The sequence below is a fragment of the Dromaius novaehollandiae genome, chromosome 25 (assembly GCF_036370855.1).
Source record: "Dromaius novaehollandiae isolate bDroNov1 chromosome 25, bDroNov1.hap1, whole genome shotgun sequence".
NCBI classification, from domain to species: Eukaryota; Metazoa; Chordata; class Aves; order Casuariiformes; family Dromaiidae; genus Dromaius; species Dromaius novaehollandiae.
In genome coordinates this window covers 3,288,064-3,312,337 of record NC_088122.1, presented here as the reverse complement: position 1 = coordinate 3,312,337, position 24,274 = coordinate 3,288,064, and the positions used below count along the sequence as shown (strand labels likewise).

Genomic DNA, 24,274 nt, shown 5'->3' with positions numbered 1-24,274 from the left:
TGTTGCTACCCCTAGTGTCTCTCCCTGCACATAGTGCAAAACAGAGAAAGAAAGGCAAGGCTCCAGCTCCTTTGGAAAACTTACAGATGTGATCCCTGTGGGTTACAAACAAGAAGACGTAAAAATTATATATAATCATCTTAATAGTATGCACATCCGTATATATAAATAAATCGGAACTATCCAAATAGGTATATATAGCTAGATACCATCATTTCAAGCAAATGGCATGGTCTAGGATGTTTCTGAGTTATGATTTTATAACTCCTGATATTGCATAGATGGAATCTATAACCTGAAATGCTCATTTGAGTCCCTCAGCTCTCCAGCAACCCAAAAGCCACTGTGGAAACAAGCATGTTTTGCAAAAGGCGGGTTTATTCCCTGGATATTTATTTGATGGTTTGGGTTGGGGTATTTTTTGAGGGCTTTTTTATTTGTTTTGTTTATTTCTTCTTCTTTTATCAGCTCCAGCTGAGACAGGAGAGGGTGGGAGGAGGGTTTTGTTCCTCTGGAGATAACAGGAGGCTGTGTCTGTGCAGCCATGGTGACAAGATCCAGGGCGCTTTCTGGCTTCCAAGCAATTTGCTCCCCACCCCTGGCTCCCAAGTAAAAGTGGGGCAGAGAGAGAGGAGCTTTTGTTTCTCAAGTGCTTCAGCTGTTGCTACTAATTAAGCAAAGAGCTCTAGTGCCTTCCCACCTCCCAAGCCTAAGGAGGGTCTAGCTGGGGCGAAAGGAGAGTCAAGAGGCTGTGCTGCTGCTTCTCAGCGCCCAGCTCCTGCTATAAAACACTTCTGTTTCATCCCTGCTCTGCCGCAGCCTTGCTGGGTGACCTGTGGCTAACCTATGCCGCAGGTTCCCTGGCTGCAGCAGGGAAGAAATGAGAGAGGCCAAGCTCAGCACGAGGCCAGATGGAAACTACCACACTGCTGTTCAAGGTGTTATTATCGGTTTAATGCAATATGTTCCCAGCTTCCCAGACATGCTGACTAGCACCAGATTGCTCTTTCCTTCTCCAGCCTTCGCCTGGATGTCATTCCCTTCTCTCTCAGAGATGCCAGCCCCTTCCCCGAGCTTTAACAGCATTACTCCAGCCTCCCCAGCGTGTCTCTCCTTAACCCCCTCCAGTGTCACCAGAATGTGCTGGAGGAGCCAGACGAACTGTCAGCAACCAGGTATCTGGCAAATGGCCTTTGCGTGGGGTGGACGCACTTTTTGGGCAAAGAGAGCAGGGTGGGTAGAAGGCAGTTAGTGACAGATGTGAGGGCTGCGGGGGAACTACGTGGCCTCTGCCCAGTTCTGCATCAAGGAACAAACACGGTACCAAAGCATTGCACACGTGGGAGTGACTGCAGATATGAAAAGAAGATGGAGATGTGCAGAGAGAAGGAAAATTAATTTATGGAACAGGAATGCTGCAGGCATCTGATAGCCCATGGAAGCCAGGTCCAAGCCCTGGCTCTGCTCTGCAGGATGCCCAGTCTCTAATGACTGCAGTAAAAATCAAAGTCCTGGCTGCTCCCCTGTGCCTCTGCTCCCATCAAACTCCTCTGGATATCCTGAGCCCAGGATCTTGCGGGGAGAAATTTAGGGCCTCATTCAGGAACAGATGGTCCCCTCTTGGGCCCCATCTGCCTGGCAACACTGGAGCAGTTGGTCTCTGCAGTGCTGAGCAGAATCTTGTTTGCTTTCCCCTCATGTCAGCAAGGTAATATGGAGGGAAATTCAGCCCTGCTGTTACAGGCCAAGCTTTCCAGGAGTGTCCAGCAGCTCAAAGGTGTAAGAGTGTAACCCAAGAGCCATGTCTGTAACAGCCAGGCAGCGTGGGGTCAGCCAGCCCTGATCTGAGACAAAGTCCAGCTGAGAACAGGGCTGTAGTTGCAAGGGGTCAGGAGATTAGTTGGGAAGCCCTTGATTCACATGCAGGATGAAAGTACATGGGCTAAAGGAGAAATCTGGAATAAAGTTTCACAAGGGACAGCCTTCAGGAGAGGTGCCAGGAGCAATAGGCATGTGAACCTCATGTGCGATGAACTGCTTCATGCTCGAACTGCTGAGGAACACATGATTTATTTCCTGGAGGTATTTGGTAGCGACCTTACCTGGAGCTATCGAGGCAAGTTCTAAGTGTGCCTTCACAGTTCCTGAATTGAGGGAGGAGGAAGGGGGATGACATGGTAGCAGCCTGCCATCTAAGACCCAGAAAGTATGATTTTCAGGGTGTCCTGGTCACCTGGAAATCCTCGTGAGCTCAGCTGGTGCTTACACAGCCTTAGTGTTTCTAGCCAGGCAGAAAGCTAGTGGCTGCTCTGGAAAAGTTCAGTTAACCCTGGAAATCTCTAGTAGAAATTCTTGTCAGCAGGAAAACCGGGGCCTAAGTGGGTCCGAGTGCTGGCCCCTTCCCTCACCCCACACTGTGGAGCTTTCAAAGACAAGGCTGGCTGGGCAGAAGTGGTTGAAGAGGTGGACCATTGCCTCGCAGCTGCTCCTTCTGTCCCAGCTCAAGGCATAAACAGGAATCCATCCACCAGGACTGTGGAGAAGCGTCTCTAGACAGTATTAAGTACGCACAAAAATAGCAAGCGAGCCCAGCTTCCCCTTTAGCAGCACAGGCTGAGATTGCTGCAGCATGGCTGATAAAGGAACTCTACTTATTCTTTTCTGGGCTCAGATACTGAAGCCCAGGAGATGAGGCATCAAGGACTGCAGAGGATATCATGCATCCGTGCACTAGCACATGTTTTCCAGAGACCTTGGCCCCAGAAGTCGGGCTGGTGAGGTCCTGCTCTCCTAGGTCGCCAGGTTAGGCAGGCAGTGCTCTAATGGTGCTCGATGAGCAGAGGGCACGGAGCATTACTTTATCCCCTCCCCTGAGGGTTCCCGTCCGTCGAGGCGCTGGCGCAGGATGCTGCCTCTGTCAGCTCTGCAGTAATCAGCCCAGAGGCAGGAAGTGGAAACTTTCTGGTTGTAGCCACTTAGTTTCATTAGAGGCATCAAAAAAGAAAACAAGCCTCAGGTGGGGCAGAGAGGCAGAGACATGCAGGGGGTGGGGGAGAGGGGATTTGCAGCTCTGTTTTACATGGCAGTTAGCAGGTGAGCTTCAGCTAAGAACTGGAGAAGAGATGTAGGAAAGCTGCAGAGACAGGCTAAAGCTAGGGCCTGTCACCCATGTTGTTCAAAGAGCTGTCAGAAGATCACACAGCTGCATTTGTAAAACTTTCTGCTCTATATGTGTTTTACTAGACCAGGAATAGGACTGAAAAGAAGTCCTGTCCTGCTGGCGTTTGGCTCCCTCCCTGCTCCACATCCCTTTTGAAAGAGGTTTGTCTGGAAATTGTATCCCATTCCCAGTTCCAGGACTTAACTGTTCTTATCACTGCAAAGAATTTTCCCAAATGCCTAGCCTAAGTTTTCCGTGTTCAACATGAACATGATACTGTTCAGAGGCAGAATATTAATATATTACACACATAAAAAGGATACATACAATACATAAATACATACAATAATAATGTATTGATTTCAGTGAAGCAGCTCAATGGAGAGGGGTCTGTCCTGGCTTGCTCCATTGCTTGTGTGCCCCAAGAGAATCTTTTGTGTTAGACTAAATGCCTTTGTAAGCGCCTCTAAGCTTTGCACTCGCTGTGACCCATTCTGCCTAGACACAGAAACAGGCAGGGCACAGGATCAGGCCTGTAATCACATTTCCTTTTGGCGGTAGGTATTTTATCAGCCTCGGTCTCCCTGGGCAGTGTGAGCGATGTGACCATCTGGCTCTCCTGAGCCGAGTTCATCACCCAGCCGGGCAGTTGTTCTTCCACCAGTAGCTGCCCTCTAGCCCTTGCCTCCCATTTCATTCATGCCTTCAATCCTCACCCAAGAGCAGAACTGAATTCAGCTGCACATCTCCTAAGCCCTATTTCCCTGCTAAGTTTTTTTATTAAGCCATCCCAAATAAAGCAACACGTGCACACCAGTGACTTTGGGAGTGGGACAGAACTGTGCACATCTGGAAGGCAGGTAGTGGTTGGGGGAAGGGGGAGTTGCTGGCTGGCCAGAAGCAGCAGCTGGGATCTTGAATCAGGAAGACAGGATCAATCATTTGATGACAGTCTCTTGTGACTAATCCTTCCACACAACGTCTCCAGAGCCGAATCCTGTATCCAGCTCCCCTTCCTCTGTGGGTTCCTGCATCTCTGCCCTCCAGTTGGAAGAAGGGTCTCTTTGGCTAGGAGAGGATCGCAAGTGTTAGCAGGACGCCTCAAGGCCAACATTTGCATCTCTAGTTCTCACTGCCTCTGCAACAGCTTTCCATAACTTTGAAGAGGAGAGCTGATGGTTTGACAATGGTCACAGCAGAGCTGTGAATTATTGAACGAGTAGTTAATACTGCAGGGCTCAGAGAGGGGTTGTTAAATACTGCACTTCTGGATTTGGCTCCTGTTTCCACCAGTGACCCTGGCCAGATCCTCTTGCCTCTCTGTATTTCCGTTTGTTCTGTGGGAAAGCAGGGATCTACAGTTAGGGAGCTGCAGCCATTTGGGTAGGTAAGGCAGGAAAAAGTGACCCAAGAGGCCCCAGAGGAACAGATCCCAGATTCCTGAAATCCCAGTCATTAAAAAGTGTTCCCTGTTGTCTGTGTCTGTTTTGAGGATGCAGATGTTCTTTTATTATTCCCACATGGATGAGCAGTTGTTTTTATACAAGCTGCTGTCCGCGAGCTTTGCATCTTCCTATAACCAGAAGGGTTTGTTTGTTAGCCCTGGAGTTTTCAGCAGAAATAATCCTGCTTGGGGACACCTGCACCATTCTGTAGTGAGCTCTGCCCTGAGACAGAGTGGGGCTTGGACAGGGAGCCCAGTCAGCCAGGAGATGGAGCAGCTTGCCTCCTCAGCATGGTGCAAGCGGGGGACTAAGGAGAGAAAGCCTGAGCCCTTAGCAGAGCTCTTCTCTTTGATGAAGCAGATGTGACTGCTTTTTTATTCCGGAGCTGCTGTTTGTTTGAAAAGAAGCAAAAAGGCTCAGAGATTTGTGGCTCAGGGCTGGGACATGGGGCCTTTCATTTTCTTCAAGGACTCTCAAGGAAGGTCTTGTTGTACCTGCTCGGAATTCATTCTACCAACATTGAAACATTCAATCCCCTGTCTGATCACAGGGTCCCCATCCCAGAGCTCAAGAGATGCTTCCTCTTTCCTTTCTTCTGTCTGGGACAATTGATACCCAGGGACTGACCTGAGCCAGGGCAAAGCTCAAATCAACAGCCAGGACCTGTCTCTAATGAAGGCTACACTGGTCTGGCTTGGAGCCCCCACGAAACTGATTCTCCGAGTCTTCCTGCAGCAGCGGCAGGCTGGCAGCTTCGTCCCGTTCCCCGGTGCACATCCCTGTCCCCCAGCCCTAGGATCCCCTCTGTGCCTCATCAGCAGAAAGTGCTGTTCTGTTTGGGGCTACCTCAGAGCTGCTGGCACAACAAAGCTGTTTTGTTTTTGGCTGAGCACTCGGCATCTGAGCTCTCATGTGGTTGGAGCCCATTTTTTTTGCAAGAATGAAAACGGTGGATTAATGAGCTGCTTGTGGCTAATGTGCAGGGTTTCTCAGAACTGGTGCTATTAGAGCCCAGCGTCATATAGGAGGTAAATGGCAGCACATGGTGAATAAAGCAGTGATATAATAGGTTTAAGTAGTCCATTTCCCTTTAGAGTGTTACTGATAACATGCCCAAATGCATACAAGACCATTACCTTAATGAATAAGACCACTCTCTGGCAGAGCACATACTGCGGCTCCTCACAAGGGGTTTATTTTTTTATCATTTTCATCCCAAAAAAGGCTTGGGTGTTTGAGTTGGAGTGGGTGCAGGGAGAGCAGGACAGAGAGAGAGGGGAAGAGGAGAGCAGAACAGAAGGAATATGGATGAGGAGAAATGAGAATAGAAGGGAAGGAGGAATGAAGGAGGGACATAAATAAACGCAGAGCAGGCATGTTATGGTTTGGACCAGTATGGTCTCCAGGATTCTCCATGAGAGGGACATGTACCTACACACGCAGAACAATTATCAGTCATTTGATCTTATATGTTGGAAGGGACACATCTTTCCTGTGGAAGCATCACTGTCCTCTAACAGAAGCAAAATGCTACAAAACATGTAGATACCAATGGGCCAAGGCTTGCTATTCTCTGTCTTGGCTCTACAATGTCCAGACGTTGGCATTTGCCTCTGGTAGCCCCAGTCAGATCAGTGTTAGTATCAGTTTGTGGTAACTCAGCCCACATCAGTGGAGTTTCTCTGGATTTAACCTCTCTGATCAGCACCATGAGACACTAGTGCTCACTAATTGTCAGCCTGATTCTGCACTAGTTAAGTGACTCTCTGCTTGCTGGAGATACTTCACTCTGACACCACTGCATATGAGAGCAGAATTTGCCCCTACACTTTTCCTCATATGCAGTTTACTTTTCTCCTGGGAAGGGCAGGTAGGCATTTCCTGAGAATATGTTTTCTGGATTTGTTTCTCATAAATGTGGTGGGACCTGAATCTGACTGTCTTCTTACACAGCGATGTGTACTCTTGTGCTGTGTAAAACTTTGTTTTCTCCACTGTTTTCTGGAATCTCTCTACAGAGGAGATACTGGGGTCAAATCCAGTGCCAAATGATCCCAAATTAGCTGTTTGGAATTCACCATATGAGGCAAGTTCTACAGAGGTGCAATTCTGTTAGTCTGCGTGGCAAAAACATCTTTCTTGCAGCAGAATAAATGAGATGGGAATCACTAGAGTTCCTAAATGACTGTTTATAAAGATCCCTCTGAAATCCTAAAACAATAATTAACAGTATGTTTAGGAACAAGAACATGATCAGACTGATCCGCAGCAGAGGTGCCCCATCCCAGTATCCCATCTCTGATAGCAGCTAGAGGAGGATGCTTAGGACACTATACAAGGATAGATATAAAGAATAAGGCTTCTTCTAGCTCTAGCTTTGTAGCTTCCAGCAATCTGCAAGGACTGCCTGGATGTTGCATCCAGACTATTAAGTTTAATCGCCACTGATAGACCAAACCTCCATAAACTTGTCTAAAACCTCTTGAACCTATTTATACTTTCAGTCTACACAGTATCCTGTGGCAAATGAGCTTCAAAATTTAATTATGTGCTATGTGAAAAAGCACTTCTTTTTGTTTGTTTTAAACTTGCTTCCTGGTAATTTCACTGGAGCACCAACTTGTCGTATTGTGAGAAACAGCATTTAAAATATCTAAAGGACGTAGAATCCTAGATTTTATTGGAAGGTCATGTGATTTTGACTTCTAAGTGTTAAAGACACTTTTGAAAATGGAACACGAGATCTACTTTAATGCTTATGAAAATATTGCTTCCAATAATCTGGTTTGCTGGTTTGTTTTTATTTATTTTATTTTTTCTTTTAGCCTCTGCTCACAAGCTGCTCTAGCCCCTGAAAGATCCAGTTCTCAAGCTTCTTGTTTACTCAGTTAGCATGGGCTTTATTTTTTCAATATTTTCCTTTTAGCTGCTTCAGCAGCTGAGAGTCTGTTACTTGAGACACGAGCACAAACTCAGCCAAGCACAGGCGAGTTTGTCTGAATGACCTCTTTCTCCTCATTATATTTCTGATGCTCTTGATGTCACAAGTTCAAGTACAGGCACATGGGGTTTAGTACAACACAGAGATAAAGCTACTGAGATAGAGACATCCACACTGTCCCCCGAGGCATGAACATACTCTGCCGCTACTCAATTGTGCCTTCTGCAGACACCTCATTAAAAGTGGGTTCATTACACATAAGCATACCCTTGTACTTTTACAGGCATGCATGCTCACAAATGTAATTTGAACACACTGAAAGATAGCTCACACTGACACAAATATGTCTGAGTCCTTGCTTACATTTACACAGAGACCTTGCATCTTAAAAGCAATTGTTCATTTGTATCCTTTTCTGCCCTATGTGGAGTTGTGTAGTCATGTTTGCATTACCTCACACTGTCATACGTGCAGTTTTGAACATGTCTCCCCTTGCCTAAGCCTTTGAGCTCTGTCCAAATAATATTTTTTCTGTTTGGAACACCTCCTGTATCAAAAGCTGGTATCAAAAGTTCTGGTGTGGTGTAAAACTGAGTTAACCGGCAGAGGAACCAGACCCTTCGAATCCTTTTCTTTCCAGCTGGATTCAGTTTGCTCCGGGAAGCCATTCACATCTTACACTCTTGCAGACACATGTTCTAGTCTGGAAGATTAGATAAAAGATGCTGGATAAGCATCTCCCAAAAGCACTTTGTTCCAGAGAGGTAGCAAGGGTGCAATCCTTTTCTGGAAAAAAGGAGGAGGAGTAAGATTTAACAGTAGATTTTGAAAGGTAAGCAGTGCATGGAAACAGAGCATGTTTGAGACATGTTTCCCTGAGTGTTCTTGTCCTTCAGCAGCTCAAACCATTGTGCCAGCAAGGATAAATCAGTATTGCTGTACAAAAATCAGCTGAATGAAACTGGCTTTCCCCAGTCGAGGATCAGGTGTGTGAGATCTGTATGGCAGGTCTCCTGGCACAGCGTTAGCAGCCTCGGGAGTCTGCTTGCTGCTAATGCTCACCCCATGGCTAACAGAACTGGGGCAGCATGAGCAGCCTTGCAAAGCTGCTGTTAGAACACGCAGTACCGATACACGCGCCCTGCCCGTCTTCTCCATCATGGTGAAAGGGAAAAGAGGAGAGAGAAGCTGTTGTTAGACTGCCTAGTCTATTTGGAAGACCAGTATTGCAGAGCAGTGCTGTTTGCCAGCTTATCTGTGTTTCCTAGTTCAGGGACTTTATCTTTACCGCCAAGAACCGCTGGCCTGTGTCCGTGTGTACAGCACACACTAGGCCTGCGAGGCAACACAGATGGATCACTGCTGCCACAAGGAAGGGGCAGGATGCCTGGATGGTGCACGGTGACAGAAGTCCCTTCGTGTCGGAGCAGGGAGAGGTGTCGGGGTGCGCTGGTGGACACTGCCTGTGCATTCACCCGTGCACACCCGGGAAGCGATCTTGAAACGTGCATCAGCGGCTCTGCACGCAGGGTGCACGTCTCCCGAGTGTGCCGCGGTGAGCACGCCAACCGAGGGGCATGCGGAATAGGAAGTGTGAGTGCACGTCTGTGCACACACGCAGCAATGTGCACAAACAAGAGGGTGAGCACAGGTCTGCAGAAGTGCACGCGCAGAGGGAGATGCCTGCGAGTGGCACAGAGTGTGTGTGTGCGTGTGTAAGGCCGTGTGTGTGTCTGGAGGGGGTGTGAACGTGGAAGGGGTCTGTGGAAGCTGCCACGCCTGTGTGTAGGCAGCGCTCCAGCTGTGTGTGCAGGGAGAGGAATCTTTGGGGATGGAGACGAGGTCGGTCTACGTGGGAGCTTTCTGTGCCAGTCTGCATCGGTAGGTTGCATCTGCGTGTGCAGTCGTGGAAAGCTTTGTAGGGGAGTGGATCTCTGTCCCTAAGGGTCTGTGTAATATGAAAGAGAGTCTCTGCCCCTGCCTCAGGAAAGGGGTCTCAAATGTGTGCTGGAGCCTGTTTGTGAAAAGAGGAAAATACGTGGAGACTGGAGGTGGGGGTGTCTCCGTTAGCACGTAGCTGTTGTTTTGTTTGTAACGTGTCTTTGGTTTGATGGGGCCGATGTAGGATTCCGCATGCGAGATGTGTGTGGGCTGGCATAGGTGTGCAGCAGCTACGAACGTGTGCGCAAGGGAGGGCGTGTGTGTGTGTGTGTGCGGGGAAGGATGGCGGGGAGGGCTGAGCAGGGCTGCGTGCTGAGGCAGCTGCTGTGGCTCGGGGATTGCCGCGTGCGCTGCGCAGGGCTCTGCTCAAAGGTCTTTGTCAGAGCCGCTCTGCTCCGGAGAGTCACTAAATTCAGTGCAGGCGTTTTCTATTTTGGGTGTTTCTCCACACAGAAACACCTTTGCTCTCCTGTCCCCTGCCTGGCTGGGCTTCAGGCCCTCTGAACCGCTGCTCTCCCTCACTTGTTGAGGAGCTTCGGCAGGAGAAGGAGCGGTTCCCTTGGAAACCTCTGGATGCCCAGCAACAAGTCGCTGGCAGCTGCCATGTGACCAGGTGCATTAATCAGACATGTTGTATGAATCAGGTCAGCTGGGGCCAAAGTCCAGCTCACTCTCCCTTCACTTCACTGCTAATTACCAAGCCGCAAGGGCTGCTCTGAGTAGGGATGGAAAACAACTTGAAAAAATTAAATAAAACTGTGACCTTTCCTGTTGTGGCTTCTAAGTTCATGCCAGACTTTCTCCACGAGAGAAATCTGTCCATCATTCTCGCACTGAAACAAACCTAGAATAAAAAATGAGTGAGCCAAAGGAGCCTCACAACGTGGAAAAGCCCAGAGAGATGAATCTGTGCCATAGATGCAGTGAATTTCCAGGTCTCTTCTTGCAATAAGCCCTACATTTCAAACGCATCCTTTGAATGAAGAATATCTCAGTCGCTGAGCGGGAGACAGTTTGGTCCTGACTCAGGAACATCTCCTGTTCACAACTCAGACCCCTTTGAAAATCAAGTTTCTGAAGTCTCAACTGGGCCATGCCAAAATTGGTGGCCCAGATTACTAGCTAGCTGGCACAAGGAGGACTCGAGTCCAAAGTGTTGGTCCTACCCCTCTAAAAGAAGAGGCTACAGCTCTCAGAAAACCAGGCAGTGCATGTATTCTTCTCCCTGCCTTGTAACCCAGATCTGCTGCAATATGACTGATCTTCATAGATGTGCAGCTAGTGGGTTTATTCTTGATCATTCCTAGTGGCCATTTCTTTACCCTCAGTGGGGCCTTTCTCCATTTGATTCAGGAGCAAAAACTTAATGGCAAAAGCTGGAGGGAAATCAAAGATGACTTTGTAGCTGCAGCTCTGGGCTGGGGGACAGCAGTAGTTACCACATTAAGACTGAACTGAAAGCAAATTGAGAGAGTCCTGGTGAGCAAATGAGGAAAAGAGAAAATGAAAAGAAGGATGAAGAGATCCAGCTTGGACAGTAACATCCATAAGCACCAGCCTCAATCCCTGACGCTGTGTGTCCTGCCTAGTAGGGTCTTCTAAGGAAGTTAGGTACCCAAGTATCACTCAGTGTCAGTTTGATGTATATTCTGGAGTGATATAGGCACCTCTGAGCATTTTCCATACGATGCTGTTAACAATTTCAGCTTGAGTCCTTTTCAGGTTTCCCCTGAAATTCCTGCTTGCTTTGCCTGGATAAAGCCAGAGCAAAAGCTTCCAGATTTGGCTCCTTCTGAATGAAAATCTCTCACGACACACGCTCAAGGCCAGGCACTAGCAAGGCTGTAACATCTTCTTTTACTGATCTCCATTCTTCATGCTGTGACTAATGCATTGCAAGGTCATCAGGTACTGCTCAGTCTCCATCTCCTCCTTCAGGAGATCAGCGTCTGAGCCTCCCAGGGTATTCACCGAATCATGTCGAACACAGGTACATTCTCCTCAAAGCCATCTTTTATCTTAGGCAATAACAGAAATGTCGCAGTTGCTGGTCAGATTCTTGGCTGATATAAGCCAGCCAAAACATTTGGCCCATAATCCACAATGGCACTGAAGGCCAGAAAAAAGGAGCTGGAAACAGAGAGCCTGGCTTTATTACAAGCGTGCTATGATTTGAATAGCATCCAATGTCCCTTGAAAAGCAGCTCCCTTCCTGTCATCTGCTTTTGGATCCAGATCTTAAGAGCCCAGTATTTACCCACAGGAGTTTCATTCCATCCATTATTAGCAAGCAGAAATTTCCAAAAATCATATCTGAATTTGTATCTCAAGTATTATCTAGACCAAAGCTTTGACTTTGGATCAGGTTGATTACTAGCTAATTAATTTTACAATCAGTGATTATTTTTCCAGTGTTATCGTGTAATAATGTATCCTGTGCACAGGATATACCAGAAGACAAAGCTTTACTTCCAAGTACTGACTGTCTAGGGCAATCTAGGGCAATCCTGAAGAACTGATGCCTGCAACCTGTGCATTTGCAATCTAACAGGCACCGCACAAATCTGTGCCAGCTGACACCCTCCAGTCAAAGTCAGAAACATATGTGTGCTCCTGGGTAGAAGGGTTAGGAAATAAATTTGTTCTCACTGAAGAGTGATCTGTCGTTTGGCATACTCGGGGGAATAGCTGTCTGACCTCCTGGCACCAGGAACATAGCAGAACCGAATGGATTCCAAATACTCAGATCTGACTTTGCAATTCAGTTCAGTATCTCAGGGAGGAGATGGAGGGCTGGTTGTTTGTGTCAGCTCTGAAAAAACATGATAAAGGCTAAGAAGTTAGAGTAAGACTTGGCTAATCCATTGGGCTGGGAAATCAGAGGACAGGAGCAACACAGGCTGAGGCACACTGTGGTAAGCTGGAGAGAACAGATTTTCCATCTGCTTAGGGCTTGGTCCTGGGAGATACTGAGCAACTTCTGTCCACAAAGCAAAACATGTAGGTCTTCAGTCAGATTTAAGCACAGGAGGAATCTCACTGGCTCCATTGGGCCCCTGCAGGCTTTCCTCCCTGTGCACATGCAAAGTCGGTGTCTTGCATGGAGGTAGCTCTTAGCCCTCTTCCCCAGTGCCCTATTTCCAAGGGGTCCGGGCTCAGCTACCCTAACAGACAGACCTGTTGCTATCTGCCGTCACTCCTCCAACCCGCCTTTACGTGAGTAGGAGACTTTTACACTGAAGCACAGGCAGCTCTCCATGATGTAATCTGTGCAATCTGTGCATTTGCAAGGAAAAGCAGCCTCTCGTTGGCCAAAGGGAAGAGTCTCCGCCTGGGTGCTCCTCCTGCCGCCCCCCCTCCCGGTGGATCATAAAAGCCCAGAGGCAGAGGCAGGGCAGCCTTCCCAGCCCCTGTGCTTCCAAAGGTGACCCAGGGACAGGTGAGCTCCGGCAGGGGTGCGGACGCAGGCTCGGCCGAGGGCGGGGAGGGCTGGGCTGAGCCGGGGGTGCTGCAGGCGCCTCTGGGGAGGCGAGGGGCGCCCTGGCCACCTGTGGAGCCGGTCCCACCTCCGCCAGGGAGCCGGGGACAACTCCGCGAGCGGCGCGTTAGGCAGAGGGGCCCCGGCCAGGCTGGAGCGGGGCAGCCCGCGGGGGTCCGGGGGCTGCTGGGGACAAGGGCGGTGGCGGGGTTGGCTTCCCCCGGCCCTCGCCCTGGGGGCAGGGGCAGCGGGGCAGCGGGGCAGCGGGCCGGGCCCCCGGTCGCCCCTGCTTGGCGGAGCCGCCGATCAGCACCACGGACAGGGCCCGCGCGGCGCCGCCCGCCCGGCGCCCGGGCGGCACCGGGCACCGAGCACCGGGCACCCGGCACCAGGCTCCGGGCAGCGGGCTCCGGGCACCGGGACGGGCCGCCTGCCCCGCTCAGCCCGCGCCCGGCGGCTCGCGGCAGGACGCTCCGCCGGGGGACGCGCCGCCAGGTCCCCGCCGCCCCATCCCAGAGGCCGCGAGCGACGCCGGACCGCTCGGTGGGGACGGAGAGGGTCGCGGTGAGTCCGGTGGCGGAGGGAACGCGAGCGAGTGGTGTCGGGGGGCACGAGGAAGGCGAGCGGGAGGGAGAGCTGGCTCAGCCCCGCCAGCCCGCGCCGTGCCAGTGCCGGGCAGAAGCGCCCGTGCCGGCCCGGGCTCGCTCGCCGCTGGGGAGGCGCACACCAACGCGAGGAGATCGCCCAAGCGCCTGGCGCAGCGGCATTTGGGAGGCAGGCTGTAATTAGCAAAGTTGGTGTCTGGCCGAGAGCCAAGGGCTAAACGCGGTGGAAAGGGAGATTGGAAGGGATTTAGCTGCATTTTGCTGAATAGCCCTGGCAGCCCCAGGTAAGAGACACTCACAGCTTCAGGTTTGGGGAAGGGCAGGGGCAGAAATACTTCAGGAAGCCAGGAAAGACTATATGAATACGACTGTAATCTGCACTGTCTGAGATCAAAGCTTTATACTGAAGAATTTAAAATTACTGTTTTAAAAACGTGGCTGGCTGGTAGATTAATATAAATTTTCATGCATAGAGTAGTTCTTAAAATTCTCCAGTTTGTTGGAGAGAGAGGATATTTCACTGGGATGCTGCTGAGAGTAAATTCTTCAGAGAACACGTATTTAAAAAATATTTTCCTTCAGTAGTTCATTCTATCTGAGTACTAAAAATATATCTTGCTTTAGGGGTTCAGTTAGGGTTCATTGATAGATCATGTTATATTGAAGTGTTCAGTGGATTATACTATATTGGATTTTTTTTCCACAAAGCGCTTAAACCCCCCCAAATCCAGTGGGATCAAAGTAGACAAAGTTTTTTTTTTTTAATGTTGACAAAATTAAAACAACAAAAGATTTAACTCTGGCTGACTTTAAAGATGTGAACAAATCTGAAAACTTTTTTTAAGTTTAGATTATTAAACCATTAATGTCACTTAGAAAATCAAAAACATAAAATGTAAAAAGTAAAGTGTTTCAGCACTTTGGAAATAAAGCATTTCATATTGCTGTTGTCAAATGAAAAGCTTTGCTGCATTTATTTTTTCTCCATTTTTGGAAGCTGAGACTAATCACTAAATTAATGCCTATTCATTGAAAATACTCACCCAGCTCTGCTTAACATATGTTTAAATACTTTGCTAAACAGAAGCTCAACAAAGCAAAATAATCCAAGGCTCAGACCGTCCCTATCTCCTGTCTTTACACCTGTATTTTTTTAAAATATTCTTGGTCTCTATGGGAAAAATAAAACAAGCTATTCTCCACTTTAAGGAAATCTGTATTTGCTGTTTCTGAATTACGTATTTGGAAAAAAAAAGAAAAACTCTTGAAAAGAAAGTTAATGATATTTCCTTTAAGGCCTTGAACATACATGCAGCCTTCATAGAAATATGTTATATACTTTGAACAAACTAATCGTGGAAGTGCTTGTCTGTAGAATTTGAACAGAGAAATATCTTCCTGGTAAAATCTTTTAACATCTCCCATCAGTTCTTTGTTTGCACAGTGACTCAATCTGTGATCTTTCTTCAACGTAACATAATACTGAGGTTCATTTTTTGTAATGTCCTATCTCTTATAACATCAATGTAATGTCTTTTTCCTTCAAAATTCAGCTGTAAAATAAGGGCAAGAAATCATGTCTCTTATCTCTTGCCCCAATGTAAGCATGCAGAAGAACTTGAGGAGAAGCAAGAAAATTATATTGCACCAAATATCTGTTCCTTCATTTTGGGTTTTATCTCTGTATTCTCTGGGAAATTGCCTAGTCAGATCTGGTATTCAATATAAAAATTATTAGGACAGATGGTATAATATCCTCAAAGTTGACCAAATCTTGTATCCGGTGCAATGTATTGCTTAATCAAAGTCACATTTCAATTTGTTTAGAGCATATTTTGTCACCTTTCTTCACTAGCAAATTTCTGTAGATCTCAGAACAAACACAGCTCATAGAAGGATACAATGCTGTCTCTTTTCTAAGAAATCTTAACACACAGAGGTCTCTGAAGAGCAGGGGATTTGGGGTAAGATCTGAACTTAATTCATTTTAATTCCTGACCCTTAAAATATTTAGCAAAAGGTATAAACCGAAAATCAAGCTGGCATAAGGTTACAACATTGCCTGCTAGGAAGGAAACATTGCAAGTATCACTAGAAATAAACGCTGTATAGATTTTTATTATTTAATTTTGCTGCAGGCAAAGTCCTCCTTCCCCTTTCCTCCTCCCATCAAAGAGACAATGTGTTCTGGTCTCTGGGCTCTGTATGCCTTGCACAAATATTTGTCTGTGCGTCGCCTGCCACTCCAGTAATGAGCTGCTTTTCCACTGCAATCATGGCATCTGGTAGGGTTTCAGGCTGCGAGTAGCTGGGAAACTAGGAGGTGCTTGGGAATCTCAGCAGGAAGAAGATAGCGGATTTCAGATGCAAGATCCGCAATAGCTTTTGAGCTTGGATAAGAATGTCTAGGATCTTCTCTCTTTTGCAGAGATTTGTTCAGCCCCAGACACCTGAACCTGGCATGCAGAGCTGGGCACTATGCCTGCTACAGACACCTGCATTCACATGTGATTTTAAATTCAGTGTCTTTCCACCACCTGCATTTACATGCACTAAATATACGTGTGTGTCTGTGCGCGCCATGGTCCACCACTGCACTGCGACACAAGCGTGGTCCTAGCTAACCTGATTCTCTCCGCTGGGCAACAGGACACAAGGGCCCTGGCTCAACCGAGCATTTAAACACACGCTTCACTTTAAACACATGCATCCACCCTACCAGTTCAGCAAACACTTCAGTGGGATTTAGGTATGCCGCTGAATCAGGGCTGGAATGAGATCTTAAGGAACAGCTCTGAGCAAAGAATTTGGATTTTCTACTCACTGAAATCAACAGGAGTTTTCTCTGTTAAGATACTACATTCAGACCCCTCCAGAGCAATCCTTTATTAGGGAAGCAAAAGAAATAACAAAAAAGATGAAAAGCAGGTGATAAAATTGATGTAGACATTCTATAGCTTAGGTAGGCCTTCCCCCAAAGGCAGTTTTGATCATTCAATAATGTGGTCTCAAAGTATATCATTGATTAGCATCTCTTTAAACCTGAATGAGTTTAAAACAAAAGTTAGGGTCCTGGTGGGATTTGTAAAACAACTCAGGCATATAACAAGCTTTAAAATCAGTAGGAGTTGAATTCCAAATTCACTGGTAAATTCTATTAAAATGATCTTTCTTTAGATGCTGAAATATCTTTGTAAATCTTGTCTTTAATAAAATAGATGCTGGCATTCTAATTTATAAAATTATCTAAATTTAAGCCTAGAGAAAGTATAGGAAAAGAAAAAGAATAGCTAAGGAACACTTAACACAATATTCAGTATTGATATTTGTGTCTGAGTATCCCAGGGCTGCCCAAGATATCAGGAGTCTTCAGTACTTGCTGAGATAAAAGGGAATTGCCCTCCAAGCAGCTTTGAAAATCTTAGCTATAGTTCACTGCTGACAAATCAGGACTGAGTACGCATTACCCTGACCACCGTATGAACAGAAAACAACCCATGCCTTGAAAGAAAAGAAGAACCTTGGTCCCATAGTTAGAGGCTTCATCCCAGAGCAGGAAAAAGCCCCTTACTGTCACATTTTCATTTGACCCAGCAGAGCACAGCAGAGCTTAGTGCTTGTTGTACTACCTGCGTGAATAGGGTTGTTCACATTCTACAGCCGTTACGAGCTCACACCCTGACTCCAGGAGCCCTTGTTTGCAGAGACCAGATGGCTCCTGTGAGTTTCGATTGCGAGATCTGGCCCCCTTCCTAGTGTGTAATGAGTATAGAGTTTTCAGTTTTCCCCTGTTTATAAACAGACCACACGTCTGTTTGTGCAGAAGTGCAACTGTTTTAAGGGTCAATACCAAGATTTTGCCTTCAACAACCTCTGAGCAGTGAGGGGAGGCTCTAATAAGTGTTGCCAAGCAACGATTTTTCAAATAAGTTGTTGATTAACAAGGAGAGGAACTGGGTGGGTTTTACTTGTGTGATTATTTGTCTTTCAAGTACATGTTTGCAGCCATGCTGAATCTTGCATTAATTCAAGTCCTACAGCTACATCATCGCTGTGAGCAGCCTGGCTGCGTGAGACTGTAATCTCTTTGGGGCATGGACATTTTATTCTGTGTTTGCTCAACACCTAACGCAGCCCATGACTCAGGCTCTGGGCTTTTGTGAAGTGCAAAGGAGAGACATTTCATGGTACAGTCTGTGGCTCTGCATGTGAATGCATGAACGTGCAGAAAGCCAGCAAAGCCTTGTGGTACCTACCACTCAGCATCACGCCTCAGGATGGAGGGGGGAATTTCGCCTTTTTATTTTATTTCAATTTGAAAACTTAGTGATGAATTTCCATACAAGGAACCTTCAGAAATTTACACAACACCAGGCCCCACTTCAGCAAAATACAAATGCACTTGCAGAAACTTCAGCGCTTGATTCCCACAGCAATCAAATACATGCCCAAAGTAAAAGCACTTGGCTGAACTGAGGACTCAATGATGCCTCCATAGTGCTATGCAAAGATCTGTTTATCCTGAATTACTTAAGCCCGTACGGTGTTCCCAGTTCATGTTCAGAAAGAATACCCCACCCCCATGATTTTCAAAAGCATCTAATGTTTTCAGGTGCCCAGCATGAGGTATCTCAATTAGTTCCCATCTTCAGGGACTACTAAGCACCTGACCCTCTGGTAATCAGTCCTTTTCAAAGCGTTTCTAACATAAATATAAGGCATCCCAAATTGCTAACTTCTTTTGAAAATCCAGAGCCATGATGAACACTCCACCTACAAGAATCCAGCCCAAATGAAAATTGTATGGATCCAAGCTCCCCAAATCAGAAGCAATAGTCAGTACCTGCTGCCTTAAGACGGCAATACACCCTGCCATTAAAGCAGAAGGGAGAATTTCTCTTGAGAAGAAGGAGAAAATTGCATAGTTCGTGGGGAGAACAATTGCAAATCTTTTCAGTTAAACTCACAAAATTATTAATGTTGTGGTCTGTTATTCTGCCTAATCAAATATTCCGTTGCTCTGTGTTGCCAGTAGAATGTACGTGGAGAAATCAATGGCACAAAGCGATGGAAAACTTCACTTAGGACCTCCCATTCAATTAAGATCTGGAAGGCAAAGGCTCCAGAAAAGGGCCCCATGTTTCACAGGCTGCAAACTCAGACCTTGTGCTGAATCCAGCAAAGGCAGTCGCATTTTTTTCCTGAGCAAGAAGAGCAAGTGGCAGCACAGACAAACCTTCTCTGAGTCAAGATGTGCTGTCATAGTCCTGAATGTTTAACGAGCTTATCAATTGCTCATAGAGGTTGTTTATATTTGCTCAGAAATAATCTAGGCAGCAGATATGCTGAAGGGATAGGGGACAGAAGGAAAGTTACTCTGATCCCCTCTCTTTCCATTAACATTGCCAGGTGCACCGTCTGCTCTCCAGATCACAACATGATAAGGGAGCAGAAGGAGAGCTGCGCAGTCACAGCAGCTGCATCGAGCTCTGAACATTGCCTAGCTCTTGCGACCTGCCCCTTGTGTAGTCTCCGTTGCCAGCCGATGGCAGGAACGGTGAAGGAATAGGCATATGCTTGGAAGGAAAGTGAAGACTCGCTCCCGCTCCGGCTTAGCTGTGCAAACATCATGGCAGAGGTGAGCTGTGAAAACGTGGCTGTAGCGCTCCGATTTTATCCGACTCACTTGTCTTCCACGTACAAGATTGCCCCAGGCACTGTGAGGGCTTAAAAACCAAACCACGAAAGTGAGCAGTTTGGTTGATTTTTGCAATGCTAACCTTAAACCTATTCCTAAATAATGTACCTCTGCTCCTCTCTGTGTAAAAATGGACATTGTGATACCCATTTCACAGGGGTACTAGACAACCAAATTAAGTGATATTTGTAGAGCTCTAGAGATCCAAGAGCAAATGGAACAAGAGAGAAGAAAAGGTTATTATCTTGTCGTGTTTGGCCTGAGAGGAGGATTATCCATCTATCTTGCCAGACCTATTTATTGTCTTATTTTCTCCCAGTTTATCTTTTATCGTCTTTCTAATCTGCTCCATCTAATCCAGCCAACATTTTATTTTAGCACAGTTCTCACTACGTATTGATGAAGGTGTGTTTGGCAGCAGAGGTGTGTGCAGCTTTTACATAACCTGACAAAGTGCAATGCAGGTAGGTAGAACAATAGATGCTGATTAATGAAATCCCAACTTCTAAAAATAAATTAGCTGACTTTTTTCCATCCCAGCTCTAGTATTTAGACAGGCAGTATATTCTTTTGCAGGACTATCAATGAGGGAATGGGTTTGATAGAACTCCTTTTCCTGAGTTTTGATAGAATGGACTCTATCCTGTGTAACATAGACTGATCTAAATAATACTTGTATGTTCTACTCCCTGTGAAATGTGTTTGTTACACAAAAAAATGTGTATTTAAGTCAATGTAATGTATAATAAGTTTCTATGACAGGAAGTACCAAGATGCATCATTTTAATCATATAGGATTCTATGATAACAAATTCTAGGTGGACCATGTTTTTCAAGTACTGCTTATGGTTTGGTTGTACTGACTGAGACAAAACAATGAAGTTCAAGGGTTTCCAGTCCCTTACAGAGTCCAGCAACCAAATCACAGCAGGCTGGACATTTTTCTGAATGCCAAAGCCCCTTGTATTTTTCCTTTTCATCTGTAATCAAATGGCACTTTCCCCCCTTGTTGTTAGTGTATGCATTAGGGTCTACACTTTATAATCTCCAGAGCTGTTTCCTAGAATAGCTGCAAGCAGAGCACTTGGTTAGGGACGGCCAGGAGGCTGGGAGAGGTGATTACCTTCGGGCAGTCTCAGCGGAACTTCCCAGGGTTTCTACGGGCACAGCCTAATGCGGGACTTACAATGCTGAACAGACTTCCATTATGGGGGCTGGCCATGTTGATGCACATCCGCACAGAGCGCTCCTTGTTAAAATGCACACCAGTAGCTCCAAAATACAGCAGCTCGGTTGGGGTTCATTAACAGCAAAATCATTCTAAGGGACATTGTTTCAGAGAGGAAAGAATTTCATTTCTTTCAGGCTTGGTTTTTAGTTGCATATAGCCTGGAGATTTCGCTAAGGATTGTGTTTAAAGTCTAGTTAGACGGAGACTGGAGCCTAGCTAAACAGGCTTGACGAGGGCTAACTCGAGGTGTACATGCAGCATCCATCGCAGTGGGACTCCAGCCTATACGAGGCATGTTACAATGATTTTGTATTAAAGAGACAGCTAAGTAAGCATGCATGTGTACTACTGGAATCCAGTGGATGATGCGAGAATTGCTCAGCTGTATGTCATAGATTCTGCACTGCTAGTGGAGGATCTCTCGCCGTGACGGTAATGGGAGAGCAAGCGTGCTTTGTTTTGTTCTCAAGCGTTCCCTTTCGAGAGGCATGCAGTCCCACGATAGCAATTGCCCCAGACCTGTGCTGTGACAGAGAGAATTTTAGTTCATTTTAATCAGTAGGTATTAGAAAAACAAAAGAATTTTCACCAGTCACCAAACAAATGGGTTGCTGCACAGCCTGAGTATCAGCTTTCTCTTATTTGTTTACCAGGGACTAGGCACTGGACCACACAAGACATCTAATGGTTGAGTAATACACTGCAAATATCTAATTACCAGGGCTAAGAGGGAAAGGAACAAAAAACAACTAGGGATGAGGATATCAGTCATCCTAGCTTTGATTTCTTGTATGGAGTCTTGTATGAAAGATGCTGGTAGCTCTCATCTCACATGTATGTCACTGCTTCTCAGGGACAAGTCTGGTGCCTGTTCATTCAAAGCTCAGCTCTATTTTTAAAATCTACTCTCTCTGAAAGGGCTGTCTTAAAAAAAAAAAATTGTACAGCAAAAGGGACAAAATTGCTCCTCAACAAAGGGGCCTATCAACAGCCTGTCAATAATGTGCCAAAGGCCAGAACCTGCTTTTCAAAGAGGCTCTGCAGCCTCAATGTGTACTTTGAGAGCAATTAAGGGACGTGAGCAACATGATGATTATCTCATGGGTGACATTTTCATTGGCTCTTTGGGAAAAGAGAGCGATGGGTTTGAGATGGCTGTGATCAATGTTCATCCCAGTCCCACATAAATGGCAGGATAGCATGTTGTAGATGGGCCTGGAAAGCAAAATGCACAAGCCGAGGAAAGGAGGAGGAAGAGATGAGGAAGACAGAAAGATTAAAAAAATAATACTAGAAGTCTAAAGAAAGAGCTACAGTGAGAAGTAGAAGGACATGGGCTGAGATGACCAAGGGAAAATGAGAATAGGAACAGGCAGTCAGGAGGGGTGGCAGATCTCTAGAGGCCAGGAAGGGCAGGAATAGGTGAGGGAGGGATTGCAGGATTCCTGATGGAGAAGTACAGGAAGAACAAGGGAATGGTTCCCCCCGAGTGAGGAGAAAGCCTGGAGAAGGTGTTGTAGACACGTTGCGCTTGCACAGGCTGAATTCTCTTGTCAGCATCTCACCAAGCCTCTTCCTTTGCCCAGAGGCAACCCTGACCAGTGGTGGCATTGTCCCATACTGAGGCCACGTTGCCACGCACATTACTCTGGCATGTCACAATTTCACTCAGAGCCAAGGAAAGGAGAACAACATTCCCAGGCAGAGAGTAAAGTGATATCTTAAGACAGAGGTGCAATTATGACTACTCTGCTTTTTCACCAGCCTATTCCCATCAGCGTTGTCCACCTATCCTTCTTTCACCTCTTTTGTCTTTGTACTTCAGTTACCCACAAAAGACCAGAGCCGAGAGCAGACAGCAGCGCACGGAGACAGACTGTTGGACAGGAAACTAATGCCGTGCAGGTGCACAGACATGACTACATGTAAGAACCTCAGCCCAGTGTCTGAATCACACTGTGTGGTTACTAACACCCAAGGGATAAGGAGTGCCTGGATACTAACCCAGAAACGCAGGCTGGCTCAGTGGCATGAATGCAGAAGAGCTCAGCACAGGCTGTATCCCGCATGGATGCTAAAGCCACAGCGTATTGTGGTGTATTGCCCTCTGGCATGGACAATAGCACATGCACAGGGACCAACACAAAAGTGTTTTCTAAAGAAAGCCCAAATGTTGCATGTGCTCAACCATCTGGGGCTGGGATCGGAGCAGGCCAGGCCCAGCTCCATGGACAGCAATATAAGGGTAACTGTTTATATCAATGTAGCTGATCTTCTGAGCTTTGGCCTTTACAGATCATGTAGTCTCTAATTTCTAATGCATAACTATATTCTTTTGGAACATGGCAAAATATTTCACAGAAAACACATATGCAAAAAATGCAGATTTGGCTACACTACGTATTTCCCCAATTTGCTGAATTGCTTGTTTAGGAAAACAAACGTTTAAATTTTGGCAGAAGAAAATGTTACTTAATTTGCTAGAAAACAATCTCCTTCCCGCTTTCCATTTTATGAAAAAATTTTAAAATGTTAATGTTGAGCTAAAGTAAAACTATTTTTAAATAGTTGGAAATCTTCCCTTCCCCCAAAGTTACATTTCCAGCTCCTATCTTCTCCAGTGATGCATGTATCAGCACATATAAACATGCATTCATGTGTGCTTCTGCATTTATAGACAAGTGCATGTCCACATGCTGTGCAAACAATTCCAAGCAGATCCAAGCAATAGGCATAAGCTTCTGCTCTGCAGTCTCCAGGATTGTGTCTTGAAGAGGATCTAAATAACAAAAATAATGTTATGTTACTAGCTAAACATTGGGAATAACTCTCCATCATAGGCAAACTATTCTGAAGACAGAAATCAACTGACACATTCAGTCTGGAGGAATCCCCCAGGGTACCAGCAGGATGCATTAACAGTGCATTTCTCCAGTGAGATGTGATGGGAAGAGCACAGAGCAAAAAGTAGGTAAAGTGCTAAAAAAACAACTCATATTTTTAGACCCCGCTCTCCCACAGAAATCTTTGGAGATGCTGAGCTCTCCACTTCTGAAAATTGGGTCTCTTATTTATAAGCAGAAATAATGTTTTAGGAGCCCAGCTTAGATTCCCATGTTTTTGTTCTGTTTTGTTTTGTTTTTAAGTTGTCCATATGATTTTTCTCTGGACCAGTTTGCTGTCCTGATAATTAATCTGGCTAATGGTTGTTTTTTTTCCTTCATCAGCAGTTTTGTTTTTTGTTAACACAAGCAGAGAGAAGATGAAGAAACAATCTCTCCAAGGATACAGACTGACAGTAATACTGCCATCTGACTAGAAAGAACTCAGACATACGCATAATCCTCAGGAAAATTCATCTCCACCCTCCCAGCAGACCCTGGTGAGAGCCCTTGAAGTGGTAATTAAAGTCTATTGAGTGGCAACTGCACCTGTTTAGAAAGGAGAGTGTGGGTAAGAGGTGCACAAAGGGAGATGAGCAGCACAGGGAGAGCGTGCGTGAGAGAGGAGCTGCTAGAGGTGGGGAAGAAGGGAAGGGGAAAGAGGAAAAAATGCACTCACTGGAGAAGTCAATCCAATAAGGTGTATATTTCCCATTCTTCCCTTTATTTGCTTTCTGTCTGCTCTCCTACACCCCTTCACACATGCAGCTAGCTTCTACCCCGCTCTCACACCGGCTGATGGAAACTCCAGGGGGCTTTCCCCAGCCAGCCTGAGCACCGGGCCAGCTGCTCATCTGCTGTAAATCAACATAGTTTCACTAAAGTCCTCGTGG

At 46.4% G+C, this 24,274-nt stretch overlaps 1 long non-coding RNA gene across 1 annotated transcript; it reads left to right on the top strand.

Annotated features, from left to right (window-relative positions):
- The first annotated feature begins 19,644 nt into the window (after window positions 1-19,644).
- LOC112986603 (uncharacterized) lies at window positions 19,645-23,658 on the top strand. Its single transcript, XR_003260062.2, has 3 exons — window positions 19,645-19,732; window positions 22,325-22,424; window positions 23,340-23,658. It is a non-coding gene; the product is annotated as an uncharacterized LOC112986603 (long non-coding RNA).
- The last annotated feature ends 616 nt before the right edge of the window (window positions 23,659-24,274 follow it).